Source organism: Lissotriton helveticus, chromosome 6 (assembly GCF_964261635.1).
Source record: "Lissotriton helveticus chromosome 6, aLisHel1.1, whole genome shotgun sequence".
NCBI lineage: Eukaryota > Metazoa > Chordata > Amphibia > Caudata > Salamandridae > Lissotriton > Lissotriton helveticus.
In genome coordinates this window covers 1,531,517,416-1,531,536,352 of record NC_136067.1, presented here as the reverse complement: position 1 = coordinate 1,531,536,352, position 18,937 = coordinate 1,531,517,416, and the positions used below count along the sequence as shown (strand labels likewise).

At 45.5% G+C, this 18,937-nt stretch overlaps 1 protein-coding gene and 1 long non-coding RNA gene across 4 annotated transcripts in view; one reads left to right on the top strand and one right to left on the bottom strand.

The window, feature by feature from the left end:
• Window positions 1-18,937, top strand: part of CFAP36 (cilia and flagella associated protein 36) — a 343,167-nt gene that overhangs the window by 84,449 nt on the left and 239,781 nt on the right. The window lies entirely within an intron of this gene.
• Window positions 10,143-12,794, bottom strand: LOC144761812 (uncharacterized). The gene is made up of 3 exons (XR_013595905.1): window positions 12,722-12,794; window positions 12,487-12,548; window positions 10,143-10,221 (listed from the first exon to the last, which is right to left on the bottom strand). It is a non-coding gene; the product is annotated as an uncharacterized LOC144761812 (long non-coding RNA).

The following is an 18,937-nucleotide window of genomic DNA, read 5'->3' as shown; positions in this document are numbered from 1 at the left end:
TGTAGGTGGGAGGCAGCAGGAACGAAACAAAACATGTGCCCGAAAAGTCAGGGGGCAACCATGTATAGGCTCTATCATGGCAGATGAAATAGGTACCCTTAGCTGCTAAGAACGGAGGGGAAGTCTGAGATGCAAAAACATATGTTTCAGTGCAGATGCTTTTCCCTAGCTGAGCTCTGGGATTCTTGCCAGTACCTTGCAGACACAGGTGACCCTGATGGGGTGCAATCCAAATCGGGGAAGATCTCTTAGCTTGCTGTTTCTCACTCAGAGTAGCTCCATATCCGGTCACGTTCCATCCTACGTATACTAGTGTTTCATCTCTCGGGATAGTCTCATAAGAAATGTCTTCCTTTATCATATCTACTATACCCTTAACTAGAGCACTATTCTTAGGATTGTCTGTTACAGAACGTAGGGGGTAGACTTCATGTGCATAGATGAACATTGTTCTGTATGCCCACACAGAACCATTGTGGCTGAAAGGCAGGACCAGATAAGGGATACCTTTATCCGTTGTGTGAGGCATAAGACCACACACCCAACAGTTAGTTGTGTTCATTACTAGTTGGTGTTGGTGCAAAAGCTGAACAAAGGAGTTATTAATAAACTCTAATCTCCTAGCGGATTCGTGTTCAGGAAGGGGTTGAAAAGAGTGTGGGGAAACAGTAGAAGGAGGAGGTATAGGCGATGTAGTGGGTGCAAATGTTACTCGAAAAGAGAATAAAACATAACTTATTAAAAATATCATCACACTGAATAACATGAAAATGCACAATATCAAAAAGCTTTTCTTTGTCATTATTTTACATATTCGGTTTTTAAAGTTCACAGTTTTGGCAGATCTCTCCATCTCGAAAAACTCCATCCTCTCTAAAATGCTGCCCGCGATGGGAGGTTGTTTCTGCTAAGGAATGCTTATGTCAGTCCAGGGCAACTCCCTTAGACCAACCAGAACTGTCGACCTAACGTCGTCAGCTGCACCCCAAAGACTTTGGGCAATCGCGGCCCTAGCAGCGGAACCCGGATGGCGGTTCGAAAAACAAAAATAAGCAAGTTTCTCAGATGGAAGAGCTGCGCTTTCAAAAATAGTACTTGGAGGAAAAAAAACTTTTATTAGTTCGTATTTCTCGGCCTCAGATTATACCGTTGTTTTCCTGGTATTGTATTATCTTGGAAAAGGAGTTCAGGTTCTGTAGTGTCCAATCGAACTGATGGTGATACAGCTGGTTGCAAAATTTTATCACTCTCTTGTTCAGTAAGTGTTCCTTTTACTCGTGCATCACTGAAAGGCAGAAAACGTGGCACAGTTTCAGTCTCTGAGTCGGCGACACCCTTCTGGACCCACTGGTCGTACGGCAGAGGTAAAGGTACCCTCTTGCAGTGGACTCCGTGGATCCAGTGCTTCTTCCCTTCCACTCGAACAGCTGATCTCGTGGAAAGAAGGACGAGGTGCGGTCCGGTCCACCTGGGCTGGTCGTTCTTGGTTCGCTGGAAATTCTTCACGAGAATCCAGGATCCAGGGTCGATCTGATGACCTGGAGTTTCAGAGACCGGAGGCAGGGTGTCATGGACCTGTTGGTGTAAAACACGCAATTTAGCCGTCAATTCGTACAAATAATCAAGCAAAACAGGGTGTTCTATTTCACTGAACTTAGTGGGCCTTGGCACTCCCCATATGTTGGCCGGGTGGCCAAAAACTATCTCATAGGGACTAAGTCCCACTCGTGAATGCACAGTCATTCTGGTGGATAGGAGTGCTAAGGGTAGAGCATCAGGCCATTTAAGACCAGTGCTCGCTTGAATTTTGGCTAATTTAAGTTTCAATGTGCCGTTGTAGCATTCTACTAATCCAGCTGATTGGGGGTGATTTGCAGCGTGGAACTTTTGCTGAATGCCTAGCCCTTCACATACTCTCTTCATCACACGACCCACAAATTCACTTCCATTGTCACTCCAGACCATTCTAGGCATTCCGAACCTGGGGAAGAACTCTTTCACAAGGGCTTTAGCTGTGGATAAGGCAGTGTTGTCTTTTAGGGGATAGGCTTCCACCCATCTTGAAAAGGCACAAACAACAACGAGTACGTATTTTAAATTGTTGCACCTCTCCATGTGGATGAAATCTAGCTGCAAAACCTCGAACGGATACGTAGGAGGTGCAAAATGACCAGCTGGAGTTGGGGTTCCCCTACCAGGATTGTGTTTCAGACACACCATGCAATTCTTGACCACATTCTCTGCACACTTGGGAATTCCTGAATTTTGCCATACTGGAGCCAACAACTTGCAAATCCCTTTCACGCTGATATGAGCCATTCCATGAGCCATTGTAACCACTGCAAGCACATACGCATCGGGTAACAACCATCTCTGATGCTCTGACAATTCAACCCAACAACCATTTGCATCCATTCTACCCGTACTTTCTCTCCACATGTTCAACTCTTTCTCTGTAGCCTCAGCTTGAATAGACTTCACACTCTCTATCGTGTCTTCACACATCCAACATCACCAACCCATCTTGAATGGCCTGCAACATACATTCGGCTCATCACATTCCTTGCAGTTTCTTTCGCGATTTGGTCAGCAAATGCATTTCCACGACCAACATCATTAGTCACCTTCTTGTGAGCGCTACATTTCACAATCGCCACTTGCAGAGGCAAGGTCAGTGATTCAAGAAGCTCATTCACCAACTGACCATGCTGAATCTTAGCTCCATGCGAAGTCAGGAATCCACGTTCTTTCCACAATCGTCCAAAACTGTGAGCCACACCAAACGCATACTGACTATCGGTATAGATAGTCACTTTCATTCCTTTAGACAACACACATGCTCTTGTAAGTGCAATCAATTCTGCTGCTTGAGCTGAATTATGTGGAATACGTGCAGCTTCAACAATTGTATGCAAAGTCGTGACAGCATATGCTGCAGTCGTGTCACCATTCGGAAGCTTGAAGCATGATCCATCCACCCATAAGGTACCATCACACTTTGCAAGAGGAGTGTCCCTAAGATCTATTCTCCCTTTCGTTTCTTCTTCTGTTCTAAGAAAACAATCATGCTGTTCTGAATCATCTAACTCCTCTACACTTGGCAACAATGTAGCTGGGTTGAGAGTGTTGCATCTTTTTATGTGCACATGACTTGCTAACAAGGTTAATTCGTAACCTGACAATCGAGCACTAGTTAAGTGCTGTGTCTTGGTTCTGTTTAACAACGTGTCCACTGCATGTGGAACCATCACAACTAGCATGTTATTCATCACTAGACCAGCGGACTGTCTAATAGAAACAGCTGCTGCCGCTGTTGCTCTTAAACAACTCGGCAATGCTTTAGCTACCGGATCCAAAGTCGACGAAAAATATGCACATGGACGCTGCTTGTCTCCAAACAACTGAGTCAAAACTGATAATGCACAACCCTCTTTCTCATGGACATACAATGTAAAGGGCTTACTGTAGTTGGGTGTACCCAACACAAGAGCGGAACATAATGCATTGCGCAATTCAGAAAAACTTTTCTGACACTCTTCAGACCAAGGAACGGGATTGGGTGTATCTTTACACATTAATGCCACCAAAGGTTTGGCTAACAACGAAAAATTTGGTATCCATTTCCTGCAATATGATGTAATGCCCAAGAAAGCACGCACTTCTCTCTGTGTTCTTGGCACACTCAATTTCCCAATTGCCTGAATTCTTTCTGGGGTCAGTTTCCTTCCCTCCTTCGATAAGAGATGACCTAAGTAGGTCACTTCTTGTCGACAATATTGCAATTTGGAAAGGGACACTTTGTGATGCAAGTCGCACAAATGACGCAACAAAGACAACGTGGCTTCTTTACAGATTTCCTCAGTATCTGCAGCAATAAGCAAATCATCTACATACTGAATGAGGGTAGCGCCATCAGGTAAAACAATCGTATCAAGCTGTGTTTTTAGAGCTTGACTATATATTGATGGACTTTCACAGTAGCCCTGTGGAGCGCGTTTAAAGCGGAAGCTGCGTCCTCCTAAACTGAAGCCAAAAATATCCCTGCTCTCCTCGGCAATCGGGATGCTGAAGAAAGCATTCTTCAAGTCAATCACCGAAAACCAGGTGGCAGAAGCTGGAATCATAGTCAATAGGGCAGTAATGTCAGGAACAACTGGAAATTGTGGCACGACTATTTTATTGACCTCTCTAAGATCAATCACAAATCGGTACACAGGTGGCTGAGAAGGGTCAGTTCGTTTCAAAACAGGCAGAACAGGACTATTGCAAACGTTGCCTCTTGTCTCTTCAATCACATCTTTTTCAATCAGATCATAAATGATCACTAACAACGCTTTTTCACCTTCACTAGAGATTTTGTATTGGGGAATTCGTGGCATTTTAACATTGGCTTTCAATGTTACAACATATGGTGGTATTTCTAAAAGACCCACATCATTAGGACCAGTAGCCCAAAGAATATTAGGGAGAGATGACAATTCTGTTGGAAGTTTATCCCTTGACAAATACATTGGAGAAACCACTTTCTTACCCAGTGTAAGTTGTACTCCAGAAGGAGAACAGTACAAAGTTGCATACAATCTTTTCAGCAAATCTAATCCTAGCAAGTTTTCACCACAACCTGTTGTCAGAATAAGGGGTGCTTCGAATTCACAAGGTCCAACAGAAAGGGACAAAGGGTCAGAAATCGGATTTCTAACTGGGGCGCCAGAAAAACCTACTGATACATTCGTTTCGCCAGACAAAGGTGCGCCAGGGAGTTTCGAGTGCATAATAGAACTCTTTGTAGCACCAGTATCCAACAGAAAAGGCTCTGACACACCTGATGTAATCACCTCAACGTATGGTCCACTCTGATCTACTGGAACTGAAACAACTCCCTCTCTTTGTCTATGGCTGTCCTAGCAATCATTACCGTCCATATTCTCATCTTCTGCATAGTAATCATCAGCGTAGTACTGAGCCGTCCTACCAGATGCGTTATTCTGCTGATCGAACCTATTCATCGAATTTTGAGGTGGAAGAGACTGTGTGTTCTGGGGGAAATTTCCACGTCCTCTACCTCTAGATGCTTGTTGAACACCTCGACCTCTTACACCAGAAGCACCATTTGCACGCTGTAATAAAATAGGACAACTATACTTGAAATGACCCTCTTCCTTACAATATGAACACTGATTGGGGCCTACAGGGACACGTGGCTGAGTATACTCGACTCTTTGCGAGTTCCTCTGATACTGTTGAGGCTGCTGATAATTATTCTGATAGTTACTCTGAGCACCACTATTTTGACCACCACGTGGCGGACATGCTTGCTGTAACAAAACCTTCGTTTTCAACTCTTTCGTTTTCTTTTCTGCTCTATCTTTCTCATCTTTGTCTCGATTTTCGTAATATTGTGCAGTAGCCAATATCTGTGCTGAGGAGGAAACTGCCCAAGAACTCTCTGAATCTTTCAACTTTTTGCACAACTCTGGAAGCAGATTGTGCACGAATTTATCGACGAACAGTCGCTGACCACCTTCTGTGCTCATATCTTGACCACTGTGGTCGACAAAAGTCTCTTCAAACCTGGTGAAGAAATCTGAGACCGTTTCATCTTTCTTCTGCTTACATGCAGACAATTTATCCCAATTTACTCGCATGGCAGGCATTAAAGTCTTCATGTAATTAATAATCCTACCAGGCAGGTCTGCTACTAAAGGCTCGGGTTTAGCACCACCAACTTGTCGGTCATCTGCAGCAGCAATATTAGCCCATGTGTCACCTAACTCTTGATCATGATCTGCATGACGAATCTTTCCCCACAAAGGCTGTGGAACAACATTCCCAAACAACATGTCTATATCCGCTAAATTCATGAGACATGACCCAGTAGTCTGGGACAACTCCTTGTAATACCCTGCAGGATTTTTACGGGGATCAGGCAATGTCTGTTTAAGGGCCAAAACTTCAGCTCGCTTCCAAGGAACATGTACCCACACACGCTGAAAATGTGCTGGTATAGCTGGGGGAATATTATTATGACCAGCTGCTACTTCTTCCTTCCATACCGGAGGAACTTCTCTCATGGGATATTGTCTTCCCTTCTTTTTACCAGAAGAATCAGATTCAAACAACGACTTAGAAACACCTTCAGTCCTAAGTGACAACAACGTCGCAACTGCTTTCTTAACATCTGAACCCACAATTGCGCCTTTTGAAAACTCAAACCGTACATGGCTCAACTCACGAGGATTAGAGTCCAAATCATTTTCCTCTAAATCTTCACACAGGAAAACACACATTTTCTCAAAAACGTATCTCTGCTTTGATGTTTCCCACTGGGTGAAGACATCCATAACACATTCTAAATCATATTTTTCCGGGTCAGCAACCCATTTATGTGCCAAATAATTTAACGTTTCCTTCTCCCTAGAATCAGGCAGTTGACTACGCAACTGCTTGCGCTCTGTGTCAGGAGTTACACTCGTTGCACCAAAGAGAGGATGCAAAAAATTAGCGACAGTACTAGCCACTCTCTGACGAACAGAAGGAGAAGTCGATGAAAAGACAAGAGGGAAAGCAGGGTGAGACGAGGCAGATGCAGAGGCAGTGTCAGGAGAAGTACCAGGAGTGGTAGTCGATATAGTAGTCAAAGTTGCAGGAAGTAAAGGAGGAGCAGATGTAAAAGTCGGTGGCCCTTGAGGAGGCTGCACCGGAGGAGCAGGAGCCAGCTGAAGAGTAGCTGGTGGGTGCTGTGGAGGAGCAGGAGGCAATGCAATCACAGGTTGCGCAACTAAAGGTTGCGGAGGTGCCGTAGCATTTTGCGCATAGGGGGGTGGCGAACTTAACAAATGCGCCATTAACGGATCTTTTTCAAGCTCTTTTGCTGCATCTTGCTGAAGAGGCGGCAAAGCTGGGTAGCATTTATCTATTACCATTTTACGTTGCCTGTGCAACTGCTCACTCATCTGTTCTTCTGCATTGTCTTTAAACTGCATAGCAGCTTGCATTATCGAAATACCCCTTTCTCTCTTATTTTTCTTCGCTAATTTAATTTCCTTCTGTTTGGCTTCCTTACGCCATAGGCGGAAAGAGTCAAACATCGCCGGCCGGGCTTTCTTCTTGAAAAGTTTAACTTCGAGATTGTCTAAGATTTCCGTGTCAAAGCTACCATATTGGGGCCATTTTAAAACACCATCTTTTCTGGTGTATTTGATCCACACTTCATTATATGTGATGGGGCCTACTCCATGTTTGACATACAATTCATAAGTTGGAGTTCCTATCGGAGGAACCAGACAAGAGTCCTCCAATCGGGAATCCCTATTATTACAACCAAGACAAAACAAATTTCCAAGTCTGCTAAGACCAGGCATCTTCACTCTCTAGTCTAGCTTCAAACTTCAAAGGATTATCGATTACGATATTTCTCGTGAATACACGAGTCCTTTGGCTTTGGCACTTGCAAGTTCCAAACAAAGTGATCCCAAGGGGATACCCAAACTAAAACCAACTAAGGACTGGGAGACGCTCCACTTATACTTAACTGAAATATCGATGACGTCACCAGAAGACTCGTCTTATCGTTTCGCTCTACCAAACTTCAAGGGTCCAAATCAGGGCGATAGCCAGGGCAGCAGTCCTTTGTAGCCGTCGGGAAGCGGGGAACCTCGCAGCAAAGACTTTCGGACCACGTCGACATGCAGGGGTCGATGAAGTGGTTGGCCTTCCTCCAGAATTTTCACACGAAGCTCCTCACGAACCTCTGGCTGGACCGGTACCATTGGTATTGCCCCGCGTTGGGCGCCAACTGAGGTACTGGGTTTTTCAGAACCAGTACCGAACAGAACCGGTAACCCAGTGGTATCAGGGTACACACCCAAAGACCTCGAGTACTTTCCTGATTTAGACCACAGAAACTCAGAGTCTTCTAGGTGAAGTCAAGGATCGATTTTATTGGCTGCAACCAAGTAACAGGTCCTAGAAGTACAACAACACGGGATGTATATTCTCAGGAGACTGCTCAATCTTACAAAGCCAGGCTTCTCTTTTTATGCAAAATATTATGCTTCAGGCAAACATTCTTAAATTTACAGTAGGCCATTCACATATTTTCACTACAAAAGAAAAAGCAGAGTCATGATGACAAGCCCACATTACAGTTCGTCCAGCCCATAATAAATCACCCGGCAAGGCCCAACAGTTTCATCAGATATCGGTGGACCCCCGATCAAAACGGGCACCTCCTCCTCGTAAAACAAGTCAGAGTGAAAGGAACAGGGACAGGTGGGAGCAAGATTAGGCAGGGTGTGTGTGCGATGAAAAGGGTTTATGACATGTTGTGCCTTGATGCTATCTCGTTCGGCCACTGGGAGAGGAACTGACCAAACAGGTTCGGCCTGAGGCAAAGGTTTCAGCTTGCCCAGGTCAGAGAAGTCAATCAAGGTGTACGTGTCCTTTGATATCGAATTTAGCTGTATTATAAGCCTATGTCAGGGCAACCCACAAAATGGCTGCCGTACACAAAATGGAAGCCAAGGGTTCAAGACGAAAATGACGATTTCGAGGTGAAATCGTCACTCGAATATGAGGAAAATGCTGGTACATAGTGTACTAGCCATTTTCGGTCTTTTGATATAAAAATTGTCATGCTACGACGAAGTTTTATTCACGAGTTCAGAATTTTCAGAACTACACAACACAGCAGCAATGCATAACATAGAACAGAGTACTGCAAAACGGCCTACTGTCGCATGGCATAAACACCACAACACAGCAACACATAACATACTAAAGCACAACAAAAGAATATAGGGCAGTGTAACACAGAAAAACAGCATAACACAGCAAAAGAGAACACAACGACAAACCACAATTTAGCATAACATAGTAACAGGCAGCAGAATAAATTGTAGGATAATTAACAACAGCAAACACACAGCCAAAGCACTAAGATAACATCGCAAAGCATACCATACTTGAGCGTTAAATAAGCATAACACTACCTACCAGCTCACACACGTGCACCCAAGCATAATTTAAGACAACGTAACCCGGCAAATCAAAACATGGCTCGCACAATGCAGTACAAGACAATAGATGGTGACCGCTCCTTTCTAGCAGTCTCAGACGTTCCTTTGGGAATATGCGTTCACTTTCCTGCCTTTAATGGGCATACGCGGAAGCGGCAAAGTGAAACGTGTGCCAAGAAGCCTTTGCATAAACGCATTTGGGGTTTGGGGACTTAACTTGAAATAAACTGACTTGGATCCCATGGCAAATACTGGACCTTGTTATCAAGAAAGGCCCGCTTCAGAAGTTCCCGGGTAAATCATTAGAATGAATAAGGAAACAGGGTGCAGGTGTGCTCTCCCTTATAACACATTCCTAGCGCTTTGATCATGTCGTCACCGGTATAGTGCACACCCCATAAAAAATACCTAACAGAGTGATACTTCTGAAAGGGATGAAAGGCTGAGACGGACTAATCTGACTCGCTCTTTCATCCGTCTCCTTATGTCATGCTTTTCGTGCAGCGCACACCCCATAAAACAAGCAGCCAGCTAACAAACCATAGAATCCCAGAAGCAACTTCTGTGGTCCATTCAGCAATGGGAATGTGAGTGCAGCGAAGGAGGTAAGTTACACGAAACCCTAATGTATCCCAAAAGTGGCCTGCTTGCCTCAAGCATTCGGTGAAGTGAATTAAGTCTGAATAAGGCACACAGTTAAACACAGAGCTATAGTATGACAGTAACACTGCATACATGCAGAAAAGCGTGTGCTTGAAACCTCACAAAAGCAGGACATCTGAAAAGGTCAGAGCAAATGCCAGAACGTGGTAGTGAAAGGTGGCATTTCCACGCCCAAGACTAAATTCAATCACTTCATGTCATCTCAAAATCTCACACGAATAATAACAATGGAGGTAATGGAAACAAGGACACTATTTACAATGAAAATCTAGAATGTTCCATTCTCAAAACAGTAGCAAGCTTGAAAGCTCCCAAGCTCACTGGCTGCGTTGCAAGATGAAGACACTGGGCATAACTCGTAAAAGGCCTGCCAGCTGGGCTGCGCACTCGCCCTACACGGCACGCTAGAGCCACTCAACCCCATAATTATCAGGAGGATTAAAAATGGTTACTCACGTAATCGTGAAAGGCTTTGGCCTCACTCAAATGTTCACAAGTGTCTCGCCTTTCTGGGGCTGCACAGTACAGGTCCCAAAACACGCTGTAGCAAGAAATGAGAAAAGGGGAGATCACGTTACTAATTATTACTTGCCCAGAAAAAAAAAGCAAACAATTATCAGCAAAAGCAGGAACACAGCACATTAAATGATTGCAGCTCCTCCTTGGGGCTTCGCGGAGTTGACAAAACTATAAAACAGCCTGGCCTGCTCTAAGCCGTGGTGAATTTAAGGCAGCATTATGAACCAATGACAACAGTCTTTGTTGCACTAAAAAACTGAAATAAAACAATTAAAACAGCGTCTCTAAAGCAGTGTTCTCCAAAGTCGGTCCTGGAGGGCCGGATCCAGGGTAAATCTTTAGCATTTAGCTAAATGCAGATATCTTCAAATACAAGATATCTTCAAATCCGACATGGATCCGGCCCTCCAAGACCGACTTTGGAGCACCCTGCTCTAAAGCATAAGCTGATCCAATTCAGCTTTGAGATCACTGGTGGGAGGTATACAGTAAAATTTGAATAACTTTACATACTTACCAGTCCTGCAGCACGACAGCAAGCTGCCCCCGCAAATTTTCATAATGGTTTGTTAAAATCAAATAACTCATCTACTCTGACCTGTAGCACCCAGGTAGCTAAAAGGGGAACTTAACCAATAAAGGTTCAACTTAGACAATAGGGTGATAAAAAGTGGAGGCACGTAATTTATAAACAAGCATTCCAAAGCCAAAAGTTCGGAAGTTGCCGGACAATATTTTTGCCTGGTCAATGCTGGTTTTGTTTTATCGTGGATTTAGCAAAAAGTTATTTCTGAGCATCTTTTCTGCCCTCGCCAGTATAATTTTTTTTTTTTTTTACGCCGACTGAAAGCAAAATTGTTTTTGAGTCGCGCAAAGCACATATTGCCATAAATGTCTCTGGTATTATAGGAAACTCTTGGTGTGAGTGTGCTTATTGTCCAAAAGCAGATGCCATCAGTCACAGTGAAGTTGGCCAATGACTGAAGTGGGCTGACTTACTGCTCCATGCTATAGCGGTTTGAAGAAAAACAAACCAATGGATGGTGGTGACTAGCTGAAATCTCCTACGCATGTGCATGTATATATATCTTTTTTTTAAATAAGGTAGTTCCTAATGGCATTGCATAAAAAAGTGTTCGGATCAAAGGGCAACAACTGAATAGCAGTCTTTCACAGCCAAATGATAAATGCCTTGGTAGGTGGTTGGTTGTGCGGGGGAAAAAGAGGCGATGAGGGTACGCTCTTTGGGTGGAGGCTAAGATAAAGGTAGCAGAAGAGTGCCCTTTCTTGCATGACAAGTCGCATCCCTCTCCTCCTTTGGGGACCGGTGTAAACCCACTGCTGCGCCCCCCCCTAAAACTCTCATATGAACCACTTCAAAAATTAAATTAATGGAGGGCATGGGTCAAGCCATTAGCAGTAGAAATGGACCAATCACTATTTCTGAGCCACATACCATATGGCCATGAAATATTAACCTGCAGCGCTTAACAAACGATAACAGTAAGTAAAAGAGTAACTACAAATACACTGTATTCCTATGTACCCCAGAAAAGCTTTCTATACAGAACTGCAGCTGGTACAGATTATGCAATCGCAACCAAAACTGTAAGCTTTACACCTTCTAATGGGCCGAAACGGTTCAGAAACAACACTGATGATCAAAATGGTGTTTACCCCACCTGGGCTTCATTCAATTAGCCTAAACGATAAAAAATGGTCTGTTTAGGATGTGTGATGCATGCAGCATCAGCACCTGTACGACAACCAGCTGCACACACAGTTAGGGAGCATAACTATCCCCTTCAATTACACAATATAGAAAACAGGTCATATGTGGTTTTCCAGCAAAGCAGCCAAACAAGTTTAAGTCAGAACACGTATGATGAACAGATCTGTGACCCTGAATAGCCAAAGAGATATCCCAATCAATCAGGTGGTATTCATCAAGCACTGCTTGTCACCCCGGAGGGTCTTCAGGCGCTTGCTTCTAGTCTCAGTTGAACAGCCAGGTTTTTAATCCCTTCCTGAACTCGGCCAGTGATGGTGCAGTGCAGAGGTGAAGGGGTACTCCAATGAGCTGCTAACAGTTGCCACTCAACCAAAGCAGTGATCAGAAGCTCACAAGTTCACACCCCGCAAAGACGACTTAGCCTCACATCACTTGAAGAACAGCAACCCATTACGATAAATTGGGCGGAAATAGTAACATCTGCTAGATACACTGCTTACAAATGCAGATCTGCAGTATCAAGTCTTATAAAAGAACCAACTAGTAGCCACTTACCACCACCATGAATGTAAAAACCCAGGAGGTTCCCCATACGTGATATTTTTCTCCCACCGGATCTGCAAAACAAAAAGAAACAGGTGAAGGGTTGACATGTTCATTCAACGGCCATGGAAGTCACCTAAAACAGAGTAGCACAGATGCAAACCCAAGAGGAAACAAAAGTGACCAATGGTGCAAGCAATACCCCCTGACTTGCAATGAAAGCTCAAAGTAAATGGAGGACACCTACCTCTGACAAGAACGTCTGTGCGGACTTCTGGGCTCCGACATGCAGCAAATACTCATAGACGTACAAGGCTAATCTGTGGAAGGACAATAAAGAGAAGCAGCTGAATAAAGAGTATAACCATGTTACATCACAAGCCCCCGTGCCCCCCCTGAAGACACGCAAAACAGAAGAGACGGACTTATCAGGGATAAAAGTCTTATCTGGGACAGAACAGTCTCCTTTGTATATGAAAGTGCCTCTCCCCCAACAGCACTGTCAAACAGGATGTGGTTCTCAGCCACCGCCTGGATCCACCCCTTCTTCAGTTAGTATTTGCATTACCAACAAATTCTGAATTCTAAAGGTTAACACATTTGGCGAGGATTACTGTGCTTCTTTGTATTAATCCCTTTCAAAAAGCCAATGGCTACAAGTGTTTAAAAACGAATTTGAAACAGGCAAACCAGCTCCACAACAAACAAACTCCACTGCATAGAATTCTCCCACCCAAACAACGCAGACCCCACGATGATGACGTAGAATCTTTATGGCTTATGGCCAACAGATGTGTGGTCACAGGGGTAACTGTAGTCTCTAGTATCTATGGCTGACCCACTGCACTGATTACTGATTCACTGCATTGATGTTTACCACCCCCAAACTAAGAGGGAGCATAGACTGGAAAACTAGAGAGGACGTTAACAGAATCCCCAGTACAAAAGAGGGGGAGGGGGGGAACACTCCTCAAAAAGTATGATAAATAAAAGATATGGTAAGAAAACAGGCCAACAACCACCCAGCATCCACAGTCCAACCGCCGAGAGGTGCCAAAGTCTCCAAATATAAAAAGTTTAAAAAAAGGTGTCAGAGTACTTCCCATGGATTTAGTGGGTACCCAGCACTTCCCCAGTACAGATAGGCATGCCAATAGTCGTCCAGCATTAAGAGGCATCCTGAGGTCTCAAAAGCACTGAGGGTTCTGGCCCACTCCTGGCATTTTCCCAGTGAGGGGCCCTAAGAATCCTGCAACAGATTTGTAGCTTAGTTGAAAATAGCATCAACGTTTCCTTTCCCTACAAAGAACAGGCTGTGGAATTCTTGGGTAACGAGATATACAACCTGACGCTTCTCTAGATGGGAAGAGAAATCGAAAGAACTTTCTTTTTTCTCCCATTTCCACCAATATAAGATGCCTAGGGACTAACAAAAAGAAGGTGTATTGACTTACTACAAGAAAAGATGATCCAAACATCCACGTTCCTAATGCCCCCACACTTTTCCAACAAAAAGGTGAACAACTGCACAGGGAACGTACCGGTCCCAATCATGTCAGAACACTTTAACAAAATACTTGTCCCATCATTTTTATGCCGAGCATGGGCAGCGCATGTGCTATTGAGCTACGGACTAGAACGTCCACCCAAATTTTTCATAGGCTTGTGTCATTGCCACTGTAAACTGTGGCTATTCGTTAGACTTAGTAATCCCTTCTTCGTACCGCCTTTTCTCATATTGTAACCTCCCATGGCAGGTGTACTGTTACTTTGTAGGCTTTAATTACAGTATCAATGCACTATTTCCTCAAATAGCGTTATCCTGCCTGCTGTTGCTGGCAGGACACGCTCTACCCTAACGCTTATTTTTTTTATAACACAGGCACTGGCATTTGCAATCCAATATGTCTCGCTTTTGCGAGAGCTTAAGCTATTGGCATTGAAAAATGACAATGCCTTTTATCTATCTGTTTTAAAAACAACACATTTACAATGCCAATAGCTCAAACTCTCGTAAATGCGAGACCTTCTGCATTCCCAATGAACCCAGGGCGAGGCTGTGCATCTTGCTCATAAAACACCAGGAGTACAAAATGCCATGCTCTCCCCACGTATACCACCTAGCAGAGGAGACCAAGATCCTGCCCAGTACACCATCCTGCAGGAGACCAAGATCTACGTACACCACCCGGAAGAGGCAAATTATCTTCTCCAATAAACCACACAGCATTGAGAGTCAAGACCACCCCTCCAATATACACAGATAAAGGAAGCCAAGATCTCCCATAGTACTCCACCTGGTAGAGGAGGCCAATATCTCCCCCAAAACACCATCTGACAGAGGAGGCCAATATCTCCCACAGTATACCACCCCGTAGAGGAGGCCCAACATATCCCACTGCACACCATCCAGCAGATGAGGCCAATATATATCCCACAGTACACCATCCGGCAGACAAGGCCAATATATCCCACAGTTTACCACCTGCCAGAGACCGAACATATCCTACAGTACATCATCTAGCAGACAAAGCCAATATGGCCCAGAGTACACCACCCAGCAGAGTTGGCCCCACATATCCCACACTGCACCAGCTGAAGAGGCCATGCTCTCCCCCAGTACACCACCAGCATAGAAGGCCAATGGGCCCCGGGGGTCAAGTTCTCCTCACTCAGTACCTGCCTGGCAGAGAAAGCCGATATCTGCCCCAATAGACTTCATAGCAGTGGGAGACGAGAACCCCCACCTCCAAATACACACATGGGGAAGGAAGCCAAGATCTCCACCAGTACACCACCAAGCAAAAAGATCTCATCTAGTACACTGGCAAAAGGAGCCAATAGCTACCCCCCCCCCCCCACACACACACACACAACCATTATAAAGGGAACCAAGATCTCTTCCCGGACACCCCTGACAGAGGAAATTAAGATCTTCTCCAAGAACACAACAGGTAAACAGAAAACTATGATCTTCTCAACACATACGAGTAGAGAGTTACTTTATAAACCATTGAAATGGATTTAGGACCACTACAAAATCTTCCAACTTAAGAGCTAGCTGTGCAACAAAGGATACAAGCGCCCCTATACACCACAAAAACATTACCTACACTGCCCCAGTGCACACAACATTACAATAACCCCCTCCCCCCACACACAACTTTTGCAAGCAACCCCTTCCACCACATACAGATCAAATAAAGCAGACTTGGTGGAAAGCAAAACCGCCAGCACACATCAGGCATAGAAAGGTGTGCGAAGCTTTCCCCAACACACGCAAAGCTTAAGGAAGCTAAGAGCTCTCCAACACATCAGACAGATGGAGCGCGTGGTCTCCCCCAATAAACCAAGGTCAGGACAGCAGCAAAAATTAGCAGGAACCAAGACCTCCAAGCAACAAAGGAGCAGACGACTAATGGCAAATAGGGAATTAACAACGCCGGTCTCGGTTAAGCAACCCAACGGGAGTTGAGGTCTTAAAGAATTAAGGGCGGCAAGGGGGAGCTGATGTGAATACAGAGAGGTACTGTTCTGTACCCCTCACTACACACATACACCCGCAAGGAGGGAGGTCTAAACACAGGGATAACAATGGAGCCTGAGCGTCTTCGGCCACAGGGGTCAAAGCATAAGAATGAAGAGCGCAGGAAGACATACACGCTGCTGTGCCTGAAAGGTGTCGACACCAGGCCTAAAACAACTACTACCCCCACTTCAGAAAACCAGCAGCTTCAACATCGTACACCCCCCCTACAAATAAAAACACATCCAATGGAGCAGGAATGAAATAACCTCTTTAACTAAAATCCAGGCAATGCACAAAAATACACTGAGTCTGGGGCAACAAAACCAAGCCCTCACAAAAAAGGTGCAATAAAAGGGCTTGATAGCACGGAAACAGGGCGCTCGGTAACTCCTCTAATAATATAAATACGCAAGATGGGCCCCCAACTTTGAGACTTGTAAGGACGTCCCCACCAAACAACACAGGGCTGCGAACAATAAAAGCACTGTGGGTAAAACAAAAAAACAGTGTATACAATCACCCAATAAAACAAGGAGAAATGCAACACCAAAAAACTACAACCAACCACACACCCAAGAGAATTAATTCCAAAACTGCCCGGTACCGCGGGGGCTAACACTCTCCCTAACCTAGGGGCTTCAATAATAAACATGCCACCCGGTGTGACGGGTTGTAGGGGACATTGCAGGAATGACGGACTGAGGAAGGCTACAACAACGACTCGCAGCGTAGGGGTCAAAATGTGCCCCCCTCCCCCATGCTTGGGGCTCAGAAACAGTGTTCCATGGAGGAGGTGAGCAACCCCGTTCACGCCAGTGGAGACCCTCAATCCAGGGGCTGTCAACATGTACATGTACACGTACAGGATCTGTACATGCCCCCCTCCAAGCAAGCATTGAACAAAGCCGCCCCCTCCCTCCAGGGGGGTAGCAGAGGCACCAAAGGGGTCCAGGAAGTGAGCAGGCCCCCCCTCTAGCCATGAAGTAAACACTGCCCATACATCCAGGGGGTGCAGTGACCCGTCCATTCACAGGGGTGTTCAATGGGCGCTGCACACGAGGGGTGAACTATCAGATCTCGGTTGGGGCGCCCTGTTCCTGCCCGTCCGAAGGCACCTCCGAGCCGGACATGGTGCTGGCGTGGCTCCTGCTGAATTAAGCCTCGGCCTCGATCCTCTGTGCTCGATTATTCCCTGCCTGGCTGTCAGAGCGGCCTCCTGGGCCCAGACCCCATCCTCTCTCCCGGAGCTTTCGCTGCTCTGCCCGGCACAGCAACACTTCGACACCCGGCAGCGGCGGCGACTCTAGGACACCCGCTCCAGCGTGCACAGGACGTGGGCGGAGCCAAGCAGGGGACGCTGATACTTCCGTCAGCCAATGGGCGACCGGCGACCGACGTGCGCTATCCCGAGGGCCCGAGAACGTGAAAATCAAACGTAAGGACACGCGCCTGCTAGGAACACAGTAACAGCTTCGTGTGTTTTTGTTTTTAACAAGAAAGTAGTTGAATCTGGTGGTGTAGTCCAGAGAAAAGAAGGAAGGGAAGGCCTGAAAAGAGAGAGGAAGGCAAAGGAAAAGAGGAGAAATGAAACGAATGAAACCCATGGAGAATGAGGAAGGATGATAAACAAGCTGAGGATCGCGAAACAGCGCGGTGGGAGCGCACGAGACGAGACGCAGTGGCGTGAGCGTGCACATCAGCTGTAGCGGCGTAAGCTGAAAATCGCCGGAGAACACACGCCGACCTCCGAGTCTGCCTGCTGCCGAGACTGACCCGCTGCGGAGAGCCCGGTAAGTAGGGGGGGGCAGAGAGGGAGGGGATGTGTGTGTGTGTGTGCGTGTTTGTGTGTGTGTGTGTGTACAGCATGCCATCTCTTGTCTCACTGTAAGCAGTGAAACAATGCTGGTTTGCCTGCGGGACAGGAGATGTGCGCGCGTGTGCCTGTACGTGCACGTCCACGGTCCGAATCGCCGCGCGTGCCCCGGTCTGTCTCCCTTGAGAGCCAACTCCACAGCAATAGGTCTCGAGCAAGACCTAAAAATAAAGCAGGTGGAACGCTGGACCTTGCTGCCTGCTGCAGGCCAGACCCTGCACCAAACCCACAAGGCCTTTCTTTGTGTGTAGTGGGGGTTTGCTACCTGCAGCTAAACTGCGCTTCACACGGTCGAAGTAGGGTTTGCAACAGACAGCTGGATGGGCTGAGGCCCTGCAGCTAACACCAGCTACTCACGGTTGAAGGCCATGCTCAAGAGAGGATGGAAATTAAATACATTTTGAAAACATTATACAATTGACTAAAACAGCAATTAGATACTGAGTTATGGTTCTGGCTCAAACACACAAATCAACTGACATTCACCAGTTATAATTAGCAAAGAAAACATCATAACTCGCTCCAATATTCTAATCAGGTGCTGCCAGGCAGCTACTTTGAGATCCAAGCTTTAAAAAAATTACTTTGTGATCTCCAACTCCATAACAGGCCCACATGTATTTTAAGAGTATGCTACAATACTGAGAACATTTCATCTGTATTTCTTGCATGGTTTCTTCTCTTGTAGTGTTCGTACTGCTTACGTATCTAAATAATGACAACATCCCGAAATAAAGAAAGAAACAACACTTGCCTGTAATCAACCGTTCTTCATACTCAATCTCTCCTTTCTTCCTTGTGGAGATGTTTCGATTGAATTTCCTGCTCTTTAAATCAGAACAGAGTGATTAGTTGTGGAGTGCATTGTGAGAGACCTTAGACTGAGAGGCCTACAGTAATACATGGATCAGCATTTTATTTTATAAGGGTATATCCAGACTTTGCAACCGAGTTTAGGTATTCTACTATGACTATCATAAAGATACCCAAAGGGACTGATTGCTTATACACAACTTTTCCATGTGAATGTATTTTGATTCCTAATGTGAACTGTGACTGAA